General features: G+C 43.2%; 1 protein-coding gene across 7 annotated transcripts in view; it reads left to right on the forward strand.

Moving 5' to 3' along the window:
* The first annotated feature begins 815 nt into the window (after positions 1–815).
* CNOT1 (CCR4-NOT transcription complex subunit 1) overlaps positions 816–13,227 on the forward strand; it is a 110,096-nt gene continuing 97,684 nt past the window's right edge. For all 7 annotated transcript variants that reach the window (XM_080827959.1, XM_080827963.1, XM_080827961.1 and 4 more), the window contains exon 1: positions 816–925. The gene's annotated coding sequence lies outside the window, so the exon portion shown is untranslated. The remainder of the gene's footprint in view (positions 926–13,227) is intronic.

Genomic DNA, 13,227 nt, shown 5'->3' on the forward strand with positions numbered 1-13,227 from the left:
TCGCTTCTTCAATAGGCAGAACTGGATAAGGAGAAAGTTCTGATAAAGTGAGGCAAACTGGGACCAAGTAGGAGACTACATTCCCCAGCATGCGCTGCTCTCCTAGGACGCAGTCAATGACGGAAGAAGACGCGATACTTTAGCGCCAGGAATGGGGCAAGGGGATGAGGACGACTACACATCCCAGAACGCAAAGCGCCCCCACTCTAGTTACAGTCCGGGTTGCTTTTGGGTAACTGGCGTTCTTGGCCAAAGGGGCGCGGGGGCGGGAATGCAGCCCAGCTGTGTACCGGACTCGACACTTCCAAAGAGGAAGGAGAGGCGGGGAAAGTGCCTCAAACCGACTCAAAGTAGTTCCCGCGCACGTTGGCGAGGGTTTATGGGCCCCCTCCCTTATTTATTGTTTCTCAGAGGCAATGCCAGGCCCCTATTGGTCGAAGATCTCGAGGGCAGGTGGGAAGTCTGTGAAGCCCCAAATCGAAGTTATCTGCGTCTCCCCATTGGTCTTCCTGTCGAGCGCAGGCGCGAGGGCTCCGTCTTCAGTCCCCCGGGACGGGTGAGCGGCAATTGGCCAAAGCCCGCGAAGTAGGAGTTCGGATTGGTAGTTGCTAGCAGGAGCTTGGTTTCTTCCTTGACTTCTGCGAGTGAAAGTGTGTGATTGGTTTAAATCCGCGGGCACCTGGCGGTGATTGGGCGGTAGTCACGGCCTGGGTACGATCATTGGCTGATGCTCGGGCCGTCCCTCCTCGGGCGGGCAGCGAATGATGAAATGGGAACGGGGAGGGGAAAGGCCGCGACGTGAGCGCGCGACCTCCGGCGCCATTTTGTAGAGAAACAAGCGGAGTTAACCGAAGAGGGGGTCGAGGAGAGCCGGAGTCGGGGACTCAGGAGTTTCCTGTGTCCAGCGCTGCCGGAACCGCCTGAGGTGGGTGGGCCGGGGTCGGTGGCTGGGGCCGGCTGGCGGTGTCAGCTGCGGAACGCGAGTGCCGGTGGGCGAAGGAACGGGGGTGGTCCAGGGGCCATTGGGAGCGTTTCCCGGAGCTCCGCGGAGTGAGGGGCAGTCGGGACCGGGAAGTGGCGAGGCGGGAGAGGGCGGACTCTTCCCACGGCTCGCGGAGTCTTTGGGCTCTGAAGAGCAGAGGCCGGGACGAAGGCTTCACGGAACTGAGGGCAGAGCGCGGGGTGGTCCCCGGCCCGGGCCTGGAGGCTCTGAGGGCGGCAGTGGCGGCAGTTCGGGCGGCTGGGCCTCGCTTCGCGCGGGCTGCACCCTCCTCAGAGCCCACGAGCTCTTCAACTGCCTCTTTCTCTCTGGGCTTCCGGATGGGTGCAGTGGGCTTCGGCCCCCGAGGCCTAGTTCCAGAGGCGAGGGTCCGTGTTTGGAGTAGTTGCAGGCTCCTGGTTCTTTCTGGTCGACTTGGAGCTGGCAGTCCCCCTCCCTCTGCCCCCAGCACGTTGTCAAACCCCCGGTGTTTCGAGTGTCCGCCGGTGGGAGGGGCGGGCGGGAGCCAGTACTTCCTCATTACTTCTTGCCACAGGTTTTGTTCCACTCGCGCGCCGGGGCGCTCAGACTTTTCTCCGAAGTCGGCCCTCACCCACTTGGGCCGGTGTCTGAGATGTAGTGGAGGTTTTGCTCTCCCACGGGAAGTGTCCTCTTAGTGAGCCGAAAGTTTGTAGGCCTTGACGCTGGGAGAGATTTCCTTTCTACAGGTCGTGTAGGGAGGTTGCTTAAGGCCAAACCAAACACTCTTATTCCATACCAGTCCCTCTGCAGAATTCACCCAACTAGCCTCACACAGATCACTACCCCCGCTAGGAGTACGATTTGTAGTTAAAAATAAAAAAAGATGCCTGATACCTGTGGGTTTGGAAATGCTGTGTTTAAAATAAACTTTGAGAAGTAAACTTTTACCCTGAAGCCACCCAATCAAATGCCACATTTCTTAGGACTCTAACAAAAAGTCTGCTTTCTTCCTGTAAGCTGAGTAACGATACTTAATTTTTCTCCTTATTTCTGTATAATTCTATTGCCTTGGGAGATTTATTTTAACAGCGAATAAATTGAGTAAATATTCTTGAGTATTTTGCCGGGTGGGGGGGCGGGGAATTCTGACCATTGCTTTCATGACAATCCGTTTAATAGGAATACCTAGACCAAAAAAAAAAGGGGGGAGGAGGGGGGAGGACAGGTATAAAGTTAGAAAGCAGGGCAAACAGGTGAAGAACAAGCCTGTTTATGTTGAAGTATTTGGGTATAATATGTTAGTAATCTGTGGCTCAGGTTGACATTCTCACCCTTCTAAAGCTGGGCAGGATAGTATTTTAGCTATTAATAAGATATATGGTAACATAGGACACTGCAGATTGTTACCTTGTCTAAGGAGAAAATGAGCTGATGATACATAAAGTTTTAGGCATCTAGTTGTACTTTGAAATGGTAGCATGTTGATAAAACCTGTTGAGTTGAGAGGGTTGGTCCCTTTTCAACAAGTGTGGGTCCCAAGTCCTTCATTGGAAACTTAATTCTAGAATCAAGGCACAAAGACTTGACCATTAATAACTGAAAACATTTCCCTTTCTTGCCTAAGATTGTATGTAACCTTAGAAGTTCTAAGGCAGGGTTTTGTGGCATGTGGTGGAACTGAACTGAAATGCACTTGGTTTCTAAACACTCAGATGGATTAGTTTCTGGCTTAGGTTTTGTTCTTTTTTTTCTTTTTCTTTCTTTTTTTTAAATCTCTCTCTCTCTAGTCTCTTAGTTTCTTCTGGGCTTGTTTAAATCCCGGTCTCTTCAACATGGAATCTTGTCAGGCTAAGTACTATGACATTCTTCTAACTTTGGGTTATGTCATTTAAAAACAAACTACTGTGTGAAGGCAGGAGAGGAAATGCTCGCTATCTCTTCAAGACATTGCTTAAAGACTAACCGCATATTACTCTTGCATGTTGCTTTTTCTAAGCATGTTTTTGGTTAGATTCTGATATGCAGTCATGAAAAGCTTTCTTTTTAACCAGCCTAAGGTGATGAACTTGAATTTTTATTTCATTCTACGAGGTAGCAAACCTTTGGCATTCAGTGCCATGGTAGGGAATTTATCCATAGTAATTCTAATTGAATGCTTGCATGTTCTTTAAGATACTAATTTTTGGTAAGATGTTTATACTTCTGGAATGACCAAAAATAATAGCCTGCCATTTTGAGATGCTGTATTTTATGAACTTAGTATCCTTTATTAAAGTACAAAACTAACTTTCAAGTCATTTAAAAATATTAGCTGAGGCACTTCTTAAATGGCTCTCTGACCAAGCTGAACTTCCTGCTGGGACCTTTCAAAATGGCATCCCACTGAGTCTTATTTTAAGACCTTATATATAGAAAAATCCTACAGTTCCTTTTCTGTTTGCTCACAATTTTAAGAGGCGTGTTTCAAAGCTAAAATGGGCTCAAAACCTTTATGCAATACTTTATTTTAATGTACTTTTCACTCTTATATTTGTAAGAATGTAGCAAAGCAAATAAAACAAATTGTTTATTGAAAAGCACATTTAAGGGACCGCGGGCGGCTCAGTTGGTCAGTGTCTGCCTTCCATTCAGGTCATCAAGTCCCATATCAGGCTCCTTGCTCAGTGGGGAGCCTGCTTTTCCCTCTGCCTGCCGTTCTTCCTGTTTGTGCTCTCTCCCTTTTTCTCTCTCTCCCCCTCTGACAAATAAAATCTGGGGGGGGGGGGAAGCACCTTTAAGAACTCAGTAATTAGAGGTGTAGACTTAATCTGAAACCCTGTGTTGAGATTTGAAGGAAATGCAGCGTCTTTGGAAGTGTAGATTTAAGAAATGCATTTCTGTGTTTAATGTTGGAAAGCTCAGCATAAACCTCCAGGATAAAATGTTTCGGTTAATTTTGTTGACAGTTGTTAGGAGGAAATTCGTAAAATGTTGACTGAGATGTTAAACTGTCTACAGGAGAAGTGTGTGTGTGTGTGTGTGTGTGTGTGTGGTGCTAATTATATAAAATATAAAAGGGAGTGAAGACGTATTTTGAAAGACCTCATCTTACTGTTGTTAATCCTCATCAAGAGCTCAGCGTTTTCCATTTCAGATAGTTTTAAAGTTTGTCACCTTGGATTTATAACTCAGTTTTGAAATGCAATGTTAGTTTTAAATTTTTAGACTAATCATAAGAACAGTTAATCCTTTGTTTCAGACCCTTTCTTTCCTTTATCTATCCTCAACTTGGGCTTGAACTCATGATGCCAAGATCAAGAGCCCTATGCTCTATTTACTGAGCCAACACCCCTCCCCCCCAGCTTGCCTTTTTAGCAGTAGCTAGCTTTCTTGCTTTTTTTCTTTTGAAAGAGCTTATTTATTTTATTTTATTTTTTAAAAAGATTTTATTTATTTGACAGATCACAAGTAGGCAGAGAGAGAGAGGAGGAAGCAGGCTCCCCGCTGAGCAGAGAGCCCGATGTGGGGCTCAATCCCAGGACCCTGGGATCATGACCTGAGCTGAAGGCAGAGGCTTTAACCCACTGAGCCACCCAGGAGCCCCAAAAGCTTATTTATTTTAGAGAGAGTGCATGAGTGAGCAGAGGGAGGGGGCACAGAGGAAGAGAATCCCAAGCAGACTTCCACACAGAGCATGGAGTCCGTTGTGGGGCTTAATGCCAGACCCAGAGGTCGTGACCTGACCTGAACTGAAATCAAGAGTCGGCACTCAACTGACTGAGCCACCCAGTCACCCCTTTGCAGTAGCTTTCTAACTAATCTTCAGTATCTTTCCCTCATGATTTATTTTATTTTTTTTTTAAAGATTTTATTTATTTATATGCCAGAGAGAGATCACAAGTAGGCAGAGAGGCAGGCAGAGAGAGAGGAGGAAGCAGGCTCCCTGCTGAGCAGAGAGCCTGATGCGGGCCTCCATCCGAGGACCCTGGGACCATGACCAGAGCCCAAGGCAGAGGCTTTAACCCACTGAGCCATCCAGGCGCCCAATTTATTGTTTTTTTAAATTACATACATAATATGTAAATGCTTTCCAAATGTAAGTAATTCCAGGAATATAGTTAACTCTGCTGAATTGCCTCCTAAATCGCTGGTTTGAAAACAGTGATCCTCTGCTCAGAAGTCCTTCACATCCCATGTTGGGCGCTGTGTAAGTGTCGATCCCTCCCTACCTGTGGCATCATATTACTGTCTTATGCTTTAGTCACAAGACTGTTGTTGAACAGTGGTTCCTAATACATCTTTGCCTTTTATATGTAATGTTATTGTGTCTACTGAAACATCTGTCATTCAAACTCGTACATGTCTATATACATCTCTGCTCTGATTTTCCTATACCTCTTGGGCAGTTTCACTTACCTGTAGCATATACTGTTTTGCCTTATAAGTTTTCTGCCTCATAGTGGGTAATCCCCCCCCCCCATGTTACTGCCCCGAATTGTAATTGAGTAATGCTTCATTTATTACACTTGGGTAGATTTATAGTGTTTTTCTTGGGACTGTATACTTCTGATTCTGTTGATAACTTTTAGATGGTTAAACTCTAAAAGCTAGTCATATAGAATTATGGTATCATCCTTTAGGAAAAATGAAGCCGAGGAGGGTAAGGTGACTTTCTTAGTTTAAGGTCAGGCAGACCAGATTTTCCTGCTCTACCCTAATGTTTATTCTGTCTTTCCACATTCCTCTTGAGTTCAGTACAAGGGAAAAAAAGATGTATGAATTCATCAAAAAAAGAGCATAGGGTCACCTGGGTGGCAAGGTCGGTTAAGTGTCCAATTCTTTCTTTCTTTTTTTTTTTTTTAAGATTTATTTATTTGAGAGAACATATGAGTGCAAGGGGAGGGGAAGCCGACTTTGCTAAGTGCAGAGCTCAATGAGGGGCTTGATCTCACGACCCTGAGATCATGACCTGAGCCGAAATCAAGAGTTGGATGTTAAACCAACTGAGCCACCCAGGTGCTCCAGGCGGCTGACTCTTGACCTCAGCTCAGGTCTTGATCTCTCAGGGTTGTGAATTCAAGCTCTCTTTAAAAAAAAAAAAAAAAAAAAAAGCATAGTCTTCTTGGTTAACCATTTGTTTTTTGAGAGTGTCATTGTATAATTAAAATTTCTGGAGTCTTTAGCACATCATGACTATCTCTATTAATAATAATTCTGCAGAATTAAACTGTTTCTTAGGTAATTACCTAGGGAGATTTTTTTCCTTTACTCCTAATCTGTGTTTTCCCCCCATTTTATTGACATAATTGACACACAGCACTGTATAAGTTTCATATGCATAGTGTAACAGCTTGACCTAGATATATTATGAGATACTGCCAATATTTATTTGGATGAGATTTTCTTTTTTTTGGAAGAGATTTTCTTAGTTGTGACCAAAGCAAATACACGTTTTTTTTTTCCTCAGCAGTTTTTTTGTAGGACAAGACAAAAGATTTGAATGTTTCTTCTCTTCAGTGTGAAAATGTAAAACTCATAACTGACAAAAAGGTGGTCTTTCCTGTTACAGTTACTGTGAGTGGTCATTATTTAACTCAGTGTAAATGAACTTACACTTCTTTTAAGGTCTCCAAAGGATAGGGAGGGATTTAGGTTTTAATGAATAAGTTTTTTCTTGGTATAGTTGCATATGTATATAATATATATAATTATATACTTAATATGTATATATTTAACCTATCTATATTCTTTTTTTTTAACCTATCTATATTCTTAAGATTTATTTATTTGAGAGAGTGAGAGTATGTTTAAGTGTGTAAGGGGGGGACAGAGGGAGAGAAACAATCCCACATGGACTCCCTGAGCAGAGAGCCTAGCTCCAGCCAAATCCCTCCACCCGTGAGACCACAACCTGAGCCAAAACAAGCAGTTGGATACTCAACCAACTGAGCTACCCAGGCACCTGGGTGTAGCGATATTTTTAAAGTAGCTCAAAGTCGGGGCACCTGGGTGGCTCAGTGGGTTGAGCCTCTGCCTTCGGCTCAAGTCATGATCTCAGGGTTCTGGGATGGAGCCCTGCATCGGGCTCTCTGCTCAGTGGGGAGCCTGCTTCCCCCCTCCCCTCTCTGCCTGCCTCTGCCTACTTGCGATCTCTGCCAAATAAATGAATAAAATCTTAAAAAAAAAAAGATATCTCAAAGAAGAATATGTTTAGTAGTTAAGTATATTGACTTATGTAGCTTTATAATTTTGTAATCACTACTGGGAGGATGCTTCTGAATATTCAGTTGATTCCAGATCAGGAACTTGATTGTTTCCTGATTTTGGAGTAGACATACTTTTCTGGTTCACTTTCTCAGTTCTTAAAAAATAGGGGCTTATTGGGGTTTTTGATAGGCTCAGTCTGTAGAGCATGGGTCTCTAGGTCTCTGGGTCATGAGTTCAAGCCCCACGCTGGGTGTAGAGCTTACTTAAAAAAATAATGAAAAAGATAGGGATTTATTTGCTAACTATGTCATACTGTGCTGGTGTATGGATTGGATCGTCTTGTAAAATTCTGGAAAGTATCTACAAAAGACTATTAAATGTTCTTTAACGGTTACTATTAAGATTCTGTTGAGTCTGGTAAAACTGCTTGTTTAAAGTGTCATGGTTAGGAAGCAGTTCAGCTCTTGATCCATTTGTTATTACCTCATTTCAGACCTGTTCACTACTTGTTGACCATTATACCTTTGAATATTTCCTTAACTCTTGTCAGGTGGGTTCCAAAAAAGAAGTTTTATACTAGGCTTTTCTAAGCTCAGTAATACATAATATTGGGATGTTCATGATTGGATTATTCCCACTTGTTTGTGCTCTTTAGTTTGGGTTTTTTTTTTTTTTTAAATTTTATTTATTTATTTGACAGAGAGAGAGAGAGAGCACAAGCAGGTAGAGGGGCAGGGGAAGCAGGATCCCTGCTGAGCAGGGAGCCAGATGCAGGGCTTGATCCCGGGATCATGACCTGAGCCGAAGGCAGAGGCTTTAACCCACTGAGCCACCCAGGCGCCCCTAGTTTGGGTAATAGTTAAGTCTACCATGTGTATACCCGCAGTTATGGCATGAATATCTTTTTTTTTTTTTTTTAAAGATTTTATTTATTTATTTGACAGACAGAGATCACAAGTAGGAAGAGAGGCAGGCAGAGAGAGAGAGGAGAAAGCAGGCTCCCTGCAGAGCAGAGAGCCCGATGTGGGGCTGGATTCCAGGACCCCGGGATCGTGACCTGAGCTGAAGGCAGAGGCTTTAACCCACGGAGACACCCAGGCGCCCCATGGCATGAATATCTTGACTATTCCCCTTCCCTTGGGTGACTGGCTGGCTCAGTTGGTAGAGTCTGTGGTTCTTGATCTTGGGGTCATGAGTTCGAGCCCCACACTGGGTGTAGAGATTACTTAAAAATATATATATTAAAAAAGGAAACAAATAGTGTTTAAAAAAAAAAAAGGGAGACACCTTGCTGGCTCAGTTGGTAGAGGTTTCAAATTTTCTAAAAAGAATATTTATTTGAGAGAGATGGAGCAGGAGCTAGAAGGAGAGGGAGAAGCAGACTCCCCGCTGAGGAGGGAGCCAGATGCAGGGCTCTGTCCTGGAACCATGACCCAAGCACAAGGCAGATGATTAGCCGACTGAGCCATCCAGGCACTCTGACCTTGCAAATCTTGATCTTGGGGTTGTAGGTTTGAGCCCCATGTCTGGTATAGAGATTGGTTAAAAATAAAGTCTTGGGGGGACACTTGAGTGGCTTGGTAGGTTGGGCGTTTGTCTTGGTCATGACCAATCCCCACATTGGGCTCCCTGCATAGTGGGAGGCCTGCTTTTCCCTCTTCCACTCCCCCTGCTTGTTCCCTCTTTCAGTCAGTCAGTCTCTCTCTCTCTCTCTCTCTCTCAAATAAATAAATAAAATCTTAAAAAAAAAAAATCCCGGGAGCTTGGGTGGCTAAGTCAGTTAAGTGACCAACTCTTGATTTCATGTCAGGGTTGTGAGATCAAGCCCTGCATCCAGGCTCTGAGTTTTGATGGAGTCTGCTTAAGATTCCCTCTCTCCCTTCCCCCACACCTCTGCCTCTCTCTCTAAATAAATAATAATGAAAATAAAATCTTAAATACTCCTCTTCCCTTTTCAAACAGGCAAACATGCCAGAGATTGTAGGCATTGAGGTTATCTGTACAAATGTAAAATGTAGAAATTATATGAAAATATTTAGTCATGTCCAATCACTAAGCCTTATGGCAACCACAAAACATTGATACAATACCTTAATATACTAAGTTAGTTGTGGAATATTTGTATAAAACTTTATAGAGGTCTTCTGTGTTTGGGTTTCAGTGACTAATTCTCTCATAATGCGCTATTATTATCTACCTTGCTTCTACCCTTGGTCCCCTATAGTTTGTTCTCAGTTCATCATCTAAAGTGATTCTTACGTTTTGAAAATCCTATCTGGTCATCCTGTTGAAAACCACCTGTTGATTCTCCATTTGTCTTCAGTAAAAGCCAGAGCCCTTCATTACTTACAGGATTTAACTCTGCCCTATACCTCCTCACATATTCTGCCTTTTCCCCAACTGAGACTCTGTTTACCTCCTGCCGCCCCCCCCATAGGTCTCCTTCAAGTACCCTTGGCCTCCTTTCTTTTTGCCTTACACATGCCACGCACTCTCTTAGGAAGCCTTTGCACCAGCTGACCAATCCTTCTGCCTAGAACATTTTTCTCTGATATGTGTAGATGGCTAAACCCCTGAGCTCCTCGCTTCTCTCCCTCTGCTGTGTCCTGTGCTTGTTCTCTCTGGCTTGCTCTCTGTCAAATGAATAAAGAAAATCTTTTTTTTTTTTTTTAAAGATTTTATTTATTTATTTACTTGGCAGAGAAAGACATAGTGAGAGAGGGAACACAAGTGGTGGCAGAGGAAGAAGCAGGCTTCCCACACATTGGGGAGCCCGACGTGTGGCTCGATCCCAGGACCCTGGGATCATGATCTGAGCTGAAGGCAGACGTGTAAAGACTGAGCTACCCAGGCGCCCCTAAATAAATAAAATGTTTAAAAAAAAAAAAAAAGAGACTTCTTTCTCAGTAAGGCTCTCTCTGGCCACCACACTAATTGCAGCCCTTCAGTCTCCCTATTTGGTTCCCTTTACCTTGCTGTTTTCTTTTTCTGTAGTACTTAGCATCTCCTAACATGTTTCTCATATATATTTTTTAAAGATTTTATTTATTTATTTGACAGAGCAAGAGAGGGAACACAAGCAGGGGGAGTGGGAGAAGCAGGCCTCCCACTGAGCAGGGAGCCTGTTGTGGGGCTCGATCCCAGAATCCTGGGATCATGACCCGAGCCAAAGGCAGATGCTTAATGACTGAGCCACCCAGGTGCCCCTCATATGTACTTTTAAATATTTCATTTTTAAAAAAGATTTTACTTATTTATTTGAGAGAGAGAGAGCAGAAGTAGGGGCATCAGCAGAGGGAGAGGGAGAAGCGGACTCTCCTCTGAGCAGGGAGCCTGATTCGGGGCTGATCCCAGAAGCCTGGGACCACAACCCAAGCCTAAGGCAGATGCTCAACCAATTAAGCCACCTAGGCGGCTCTTTTCATTTTTTAAAGTAATTTCTCCTCCCATGTGGGGCTCGAATTCACAGTCCTGAGATCAAGAGACATGCTCTACTGACTGAGCCAGCCAGGTTCCCCCCTTTCATAATTTCTTAAGATTATTATTTCTCACCTCCAGTGGAAATGCAGGAATTTATGAATGTCTGTTCACCCATGTATTTCAAATACCTGACACATGTATGTACTTAGTAAATATTTGACTGGGTTAATAATGTATAATAAAGGTACATAAACTGTTTTCTGTGATAAGTTGTGGTAAGCACTTAATATAAGTTGTATACTATTTCTTACTGTCTGATGAATTTAAGTTGTGCTTGGCTTTGTGTTAACTTTGTGGAAAGCCAGACTTGAGGTGTTCACATCTAGGGCTCACCCTACAGAAAATAGATGCAAAGCCATTTTCTTAGCAAGGGCACTATTGGTGTTTGGGCAGGATAGTTCTTTGTTCGTGGTGGTGTCCATCTTTGGTTATTTCATCTCTAATTCTCATTAAGTGCCAGTGGCTCTCCCACTCCTACAAATTTCGGAATGCGTTTGGAGATTACATTGCCCTCTAGTTTATTCCAGTAAATAACCTCTTGAGGAAGATTTCTTTTCATCATTCTTTTATTTACTTTAGAGTCAATTACTTTTGGTGTAAATTACAAATTTCTTAAAATTTAATTTTACAGTGTCCCAAATGAGAAGACTACATGAAGAGAAGGAATAGTGTATTTCACTGATTCTAAAACGTTGTTACCATTTTAACGACTCTGAAATTGGATGTATCATAATTTTTTTTTTAATTTTTATTTATTTATTTGACAGCACAAGCAGGTAGAGCAGCAGGGAGAGGGAGAAGCAGTCTCCCTGCTGAACAAGGAGCCTGACGCGGGGCTCAACCCCCAGGACCATCAGGACCTGAGCTGAAGGCTGTCACATAATATGCCCACCCATATTTGGGCACCTCAGTGTTTTATGTTCTTAGAAAAGTATCTTTTTTTCTTAGTGACACATAAGTAGAGTTGCTTCTGTAGTTAAAGACTAATCAGTCTTGGGGCGCCTGGGTGGCTCAGTTGGTTAGGCATCCGGTTCTTGATGTCAGCTCAGGTCTTGATCTCTCCAGGTTGTGAGTTCAAGCTCTGTGTTGGGCTCCATGCTGGGTATGGGCATGGGCATGGGCATGGAGCCTACTAAAAACAAAAACAAAACAAAGATTAACCTGAAATGAGATTATGGAAAATTATCTCTATTTCATGGATGATGAAGATGGAAGAAGTTTCCCAAACTTTGGCTAGATTTTGCTTGCTGTTATATCTAGTCAAATTGTATTTTAGGGAACTAGAAGTTGATACAATAATGGATTTATCAAGGTTCTGGAATGTTTTCAGTGCCCTCAAAGCCGGTTGGCAGTGATGGTGAGGAAGAGCTGTGGTATAAACCCAAGGTATGTATGTCTCTGGGAGCCAATGTAAAGGATAATACACATGAAACAATAGTGAGCAGTGTGATTAAATTTTATAGTGCATCATACATACTAAAGAGGAAGAGAGATTAGTAGATTATCCTGTAGATGATCTGAAGTGGTTTGGGAGATTTTGGGGGGGCTGGGGCTTGAGCTAGACCCTGGTCTTATTACCTCATGCATTGTCCACTTACGGAGGATTCTTAGCCTGCCTCCTGGTAACCACTAACTTCCCTCTCTTGAAAGTTAGTAATGATCACTTAGTTGCTAATTCTGGTACTTTATAATTCCCATACACTTTTTGTACACTGCCAACTATACCTTTTTTTTTTTTTTTTAAAGATTTTATTTATTTATTTGACAGAGAGAGACACAGCGAGAGAGGGAACACAAGAAGGGGGAGTGGGAGAGGGAGAAGCAGGCTTCTTGTTGAGCAGAGAGCCTGACGTGGGGCTCCATCCTAGGACCCTGGGATCATGACCTGAGCTGAAAGCAGATGCTTAATGATTGAGCCACCCAGGTGCCCCATACCTTTATTTTTAAAAATATTTTTACTTTTGAGAGAGAGCACACACACATGTGCATGCGGGGTGAGGGGGGAGAGGCTAAAGGAAAGGGTGAGAGAATCTCAAAAAGACTCCCTGCTTATTCCCTTGACATTCCTTTGTTGTTTAATTCTTTAGAATCTTAATAATTTTTTTATCCTGAGAGATTAAACAGTAGACTTGTTAAGAAAACAAAAATGAAACTGTAACCAAAATTTTATTTTATTTATTTTTTATTTTATTTTATTTTATTTTTTTAAAGATTTTATTTATTTATTTGACAGACAGAGATCACAAGTAGGCAGAGAGGCAGGCAGAGAGAGAGGAGGAAGCAGGCTCCCTGTTGAGCAGAGAGCCCGATGCGGGACTCGATCCCAGGACCCTAGGATCATGACCTGAGCCGAAAACAGAGGCTTTAACCCACTGAGCCACCCAGGTTCCCTGTAACCAAAATTTTAAAATAAAGTTTAAAAAAAATGATTCACTGCTTAGTGGGAAGCTCATCACAGGACTTGAGATTATGACCTGAGGTAAAATCAAGAGTCAGATGTGTAACTGAGCCACTCAGTCGCCCCTGACAGCTGTACCTTTTTAAAATCTCTCCCCCATGGTTTTCATAGCGTATGGATGTATTAATTATTGGTTGTGGCT

Source organism: Martes martes (genome assembly GCF_963455335.1).
Source record: "Martes martes genome assembly, chromosome: 17".
Lineage (NCBI taxonomy): Eukaryota > Metazoa > Chordata > Mammalia > Carnivora > Mustelidae > Martes > Martes martes.